This window comes from Euphorbia lathyris, chromosome 9 (assembly GCF_963576675.1).
Source record: "Euphorbia lathyris chromosome 9, ddEupLath1.1, whole genome shotgun sequence".
Classification (NCBI taxonomy): domain Eukaryota; kingdom Viridiplantae; phylum Streptophyta; class Magnoliopsida; order Malpighiales; family Euphorbiaceae; genus Euphorbia; species Euphorbia lathyris.
Genome location: NC_088918.1, coordinates 55,266,627 through 55,272,626, shown reverse-complemented (window position 1 = coordinate 55,272,626; position 6,000 = coordinate 55,266,627).

Sequence of the window (6,000 nt, the reverse complement as noted above, 5' to 3'; positions counted from 1 at the left end):
TTTACGTCAGTAAATGAATACATTGCGTGACCAGCCGTTCCATCTACAAGCATGTCTATGCATGGCAAAGGATAATTATCCTTAGGGCAAGCTTTATTGAGATCCGTAAAGTCAATGCACATGGGGTAAGATCCGCCAGCTTTCTTGACTAGCACTACGTTCTCCAACCACTGAGTGTAAAGTACTTCCTCAATGGCATCCGCCTTTTGGAGCTTGGCGATTTCTTCTTCTATCGCTTTTTGCCTTTCTAGACCATGATTTCTCCGCTTCTGAGCCACAAGAACTGCATCTTTATCGATGTTAAGCTTGTGGGTGATCACATCTGGGCTGATTCCCGGGAGAACTTCGTCCTTCCATGCAAAGACATCTTCAGCTTCACAAAGTACTTTGGTGATCGCATCCCGGATCTTGCCCTGTAGCCCCTTAGCTATTCGCACCTGCTTCTCTTCTGCCACAAAGTACATTTCGGTTTCACCTAGGGCCATTGTGACACGCTCTTCCTCATCTTCTTCTTTAGATTGAGGGCGAATCGTTAAGGATGCCGTATATGTTTCTTGGGCTACCTTTTGACAACCTTTGACCATCACACCTCCCTTGACCGTGGGAATGTAAAGTGTCAAATGGCGAATAGAGATAAGAGCTGCAGCTTTGGAGATAAAAGGTCGTCCAAGGATAATGTTATAAGCTAATTGTCCATCCAAGATCGAGAACTCCAAATCTCCTCTCCAAACTTGATCATTATCAGCAAGCTCACAATCCAAAGTTACTTGGCCTTTCGTCTGAATGGTATGACCTGTCACTCCCAAAATGTCAACCACCGTTGGCTCCACCTGGACGGGATCAATTCGGAGTCTGGCGAATGCTCCTCGGGTAATGACATTATATGAACTTCCCGTATCGATCATTACCCTCTTCATCTCCTAACCTTCGACCGTCATAGTGACGACCAGTGCGTCCGCATGGGGTAAAATCTCAGGACCCGCATCCGAGAAGGGGCGGTTTAGCGATGTCCTATCAAGGGTGGTTGTCTTCGCCTTTTTCAATGCTGGCTGATAGCCAGGTCCGCCTGCTATGACATTGATGGTACCCTTTCCTTTCTTCTTTGGGTCCTCCTTGGATCTATCATCTTCCTTTCCTTCTGTTTGGATGAACCGATCCAACTTTCCTCTTTCAATGAGTCGCTCAATTTCTCGAGCTAACTCCCAACAAGCGTCTGTATCATGGCCATTTTTCCTGTGATACTTGCAATAATTTTTAGGATTCTTTCCTTTATTGGTGTACTCCCCTCCTTTTGGCTCGGGGTATGAAATGCTCCGTTTGTGTTGACTATTCTCGATCCACATAAGAACCTCGCTCTTAGAAGCATTGAGAGGTGTGAAGGAAGTGACAAACGTCGATTTGTTCCTAGAATCCCTTCGTTTGCTCCGAGAAGAAGAATCTTGACGTTTGTCTCTGTCCCGATCTCGGGGACGAGATTCGCCTTTGTCTTTTTTTGGCGATGATGGAGAACCTCGGCGAATATCGTCAACCTCTATAAATTCTTTGCAACGCTCCATCAACTCTGCCATGCTGGTAGGCTTTTTGCAGATGAGGTCCTCTTGTAAACTTTTACATGTAGTGTTTCTCACGAAACATTCCACAGCTACGGAGATATCGACATCAACTATTTGTATACACAACTGGTTGAAAGTTTCCACATAATCTCGGAGGGGCTCATTCGCCTTTTGCTTTAATTCGAAAAGCTTTCCGGATTTCACCACTGCAGGGATGCATCCAGCAAATTTTGCACAAAATTCCCTGCTCAATTGATCAAAGCTGTTTATTGAGCCTGGAGGTAAAGATTGAAACCACAAATAAGCTGGACCTCCTAGTGTGGTGACAAACATTTTGCAAAGCACGGGTTCAGTAGCTCTATTGAGTCTAGCTAAGATTTGATATTTTCGAATATGAGCCTCCGGATTATCTTTGCCTGTGTATATCGCAAGGTTGGGAATCTTGAAAGCTCTGTCGGTTTCCTCTGCCTCGATCCAGGCTGCAAAAGGCGAATCCCTATTGGCGAATGGATTATGCCTAGCATTTTCTTCGTTCATTTGGAGTACTAGGGCCCTCACCCTATCATCAAAATTCTTCGGATCCGCCCTGGGGCGACCCCTTCGTGGCGATCTACTTGGAGAAGAAGAAGAAGAAGAACTTGACTCAGACGATGGATCTGATGGCGAATGTCTTCCTGCATTACCACGTCCGTTCCCTCCCCTTCCTCCCCCATCTCCTCCACTACCTCCTCTGCCTGGTGGAGTTGGACCATTTCCTCCCTGCTAGCCTCCTGACGAAGTGTGTCCAACAGTTCCCGAAGATGGATGCGGCGGTGGTCCACCTATATGAGATGTTATTTCTGGCCTTTTACTTCTTCTACGACCAGTAGATGGAGGAGATCTGCCACAGCGTGGGGATCCTGCTCGCTTATTTTTATTCTTTTTATGCTTTTTACGCATGGGCTCCTTGAATCCGCCAAGAGACGAATTTGTCCGCGGACGCCTGGGTACATTTGGTCCATCGAGACTAAACCTTGGAACCCCCGATCCGCCAGGAGGGACCGTATCATTCCTTCGACTTCCCTCGCCAGGAAATAACTCCCTGTTAACCTGTCGTCCGTCACCTGGTGCCGTAGTGGTTATTATGGAATCAATATTATGAGCTTGAAGGAATGAAGAGCCATGGGCACCCGGTCCCAGACCAAAGTTTAAAGGAGGTAAGGATGAGACAGATGTCGTAGATATTGTACTCCAACGCGGAGGGATAGTCATGGATGCCCGTAGGCGGTTCCCTATCTCAAGTCCATATCGTGCCTCAATATCCTGAACACACATATCGATGAAAGAGGCAGTGGGCATATTTCCATCAATATTTATTATAGGAGCAGTTGTGCTTATGCGTCCAGCACTAGATGGTGTAATTATCGGTGATTCAATCCTAGAGGAGGGATTTGGTCCTTCATCGGTCATGATGTTTCACTGTGAACGAAAAAATCCTTTATTTGATCAAGGATTCCACGCTCACCGCACCAATTGATAACACAAGAGAAACTTCTGATCGGATCACGTCCCTGTGAGGCGCCGTTGGGATCGGCCGGGGACCCTCCGATGCCAAAGTCAGTAGAATATAGGGAGAATAAACTATATTGACGAAGCTTAGAGAATATAAAAGTAAGTGTACCTTGATAGCATGGAAAGGTAGGCTATATATAGTTGAGGAATTCGTAACCCCTATGTAACTAGAAAGCCTCCATTAATGCTCATTTAATGGCGGTTACAAGTTACTCTTAATTTGGCGGTTTGAGACTATTTAATGATTCATTTAATAATCATTTATGGCCGAGACGGCGGCCAGCCATTATCTAGGTAAATGGAGAGATTCGCCTAAGAGATCCGCCGACGGATCTCTTAGAGCTGATCTAGGATGATCCGCCAGACGGCTTCCTTTGCTACGTGGCATATCTTAAGGTAACTACCCCTTTTGGTCCTTATGATAATATCCTAATGTTATCAGAATTGAACTAAATAAGATCTTTATTATATAAACATATGTACAAGTAATGAAAACAAACTAATAATTAATACAAAACAAAATATATACAAAAATAAAATGAAAGACATAAACTATTCTACATATTCATCCCTATCTAACGGGATATTTCTAGCCTTAATACGATCAATTTGAAACTGCACGAAAGTTTCACGTTCCGGTGCAGACAAAAATTGAGGCCCTGCTCGAAAGACACGTTTTACAAGTCCTTCGTGCTCGAGAAATTCATAGTCAATTGTTGGGAAGAATTCATCATCACTCTAGGGAACATCAATGGTACCCTTTGAACCGAGAATTATTCCACAGATTATATTGCCGAACCCAATCTTCTTATCTTTGGATCGAGAAGCGCCGACAAGACCCTCCATCAGAATTTTAGAAGAATCCACTGCATTTCCCTAGAATATATCTCCAAGAACATATAAATCCGTGTCACGGACCACACTACTGAATGTGCGCCCGAATAAACTGTGACACAGAAATTTGTGCAGATACAGCATGGTGTTGGAGCGAAAAGAGTGGTTATAGGCGAGTTTTGAATTGAATCGCCAGAATCCAGTGAGCATTCTCCAAATATCCGAGGATGTCATGTCTCGTCCAGGATGACGTTTGATTGTATCCCTCGGGGGAAAACCAAACCAAGCATGCAACTCAGGATAGCCGAAAGTAAAGATTTCGCCTTCCCGATGAAAACTGAGACGTACTCGTCGTTTATTAGTAAAACGCACGGTACAGAAAAATTCGAGTATCCAGTCGCCTATTATTGGAAATCGCATTTGGGCGAATTTTATCCACCCTAGGCGCTCCATATAGCGGCTCATGTCATCAGAAATGCCTAATTGGCTATTAAGAAATTCATCCATATACAACATTCCGGTGAAGAATTCGTAACGGTGATTCCAATAACGCCTACCTTCATCGTGATTGAAGATAGGAAAAGGCGCCCCAAACCGCTTGGATAAGTCTGGGCGTTTGTTGATTGAGGCAGCATTGTGCCTAGATGATTTGTATTTGGTAGGCATGGTGCAAAGTTAGTGTTACTTTAGCAAAGAACGGTATTTGCGAAGAAAATCAGAGTTTTGACAAAGATGAAAAGAATTGTAACAGAACTTGAATTCTCTAGGATTAATTTATAAGAGTTGAAGATGAAAAGAGGTGTTGTTTAAATTATGAAAAGGTATAAAATTACACCTTTCGGGAATGAAGAAACGTAATGTTTCGTTTGGCAAGAGGTTCGTCGAAAGGGTTAGGATGTTTCAGACCTGATAGCGCAGAAATTACGCGTGTCACGACCGAGAATGGCTAAGCCGCGGTCGCGACACGTGATTTCCTTGCGGAAATCAGGCATCGATAGCTCTTCCCAATTCACGGTAGAGAATTTAAAATTCTCGGTATGAACAGAGAAATCCTAACCTATTTGGACTGTTCTAAAAAAGAGGATTCTCGGCAGGGAATTCTAAATTCTCAGCAGAGAATTGCCTGAAACTTCAAATTCATCTTAATTTCCTACAAATTAAATCTAAAATCATGAAATAAAAATATTTTATGTATTTAAATCATATCATAAAGTCATCTAATCATAAAAATGACATTTTTTGAAAAAATAAAATTAAACTAAAAATAAAAAAAATGAACAAAAATATAAAAACAATAAAACAAAAGAAACTGTGTAAGAGAAACTGAGTAGGTCAGATAATCTTGTTACGAACGGAATTTCTATTTGTGAAATATTTTCGTAATAGATTTTACATCGATTACCATTAACTTTGAATCGAACTCCGGTAGGACCTTCCAGTTCTAAAGAACCATAATCGAATGTTTTGACGACTAAATATGGTCCTAACCATCTGGACTTAAGTTTTCCTGGAAATAAACGAAGTCGTGAATTAAATAACAGCACTTTATCCCCAACATTAAAGTGTTTGACTTTAATTTTGGCATCATGCCATTTTTTCACTTTTTCTTTATAAATCTTTGCATTTTCGTAAGATAGATGATGTAACTCATCTAACTCATTCAAATTGAGCAAACGTTTCTTACCTGCTTGTTGTAAATCAAAGTTTAGTTCTCTAATAGCCCAATAGGCTTTGTGTTCTAATTCGACTGGCAAATGACATGCCTTCCCATACACTAAACGGTACGGAGTCATTCCTATTGGCGTTTTAAATGTAGTACGGTATGCCCATAGCGCATTATTGAGTTTAGAAGACCAATCTTTTCTAGAAGATGAAACTGTTTTCTCGAGAATCCATTTGAGTTCTCTGTTTGATATCTCCGCCTGACCATTTGACTGAGGATGGTACGGCGTTGATACGCGGTGGCGTACTCCATATTTTTTCATAAGCGTTTCAAAACTCTTGTTTATAAAATGAGTACCGCCATCATTAACGATAACTCTTGGACAACCAAATCTACAAA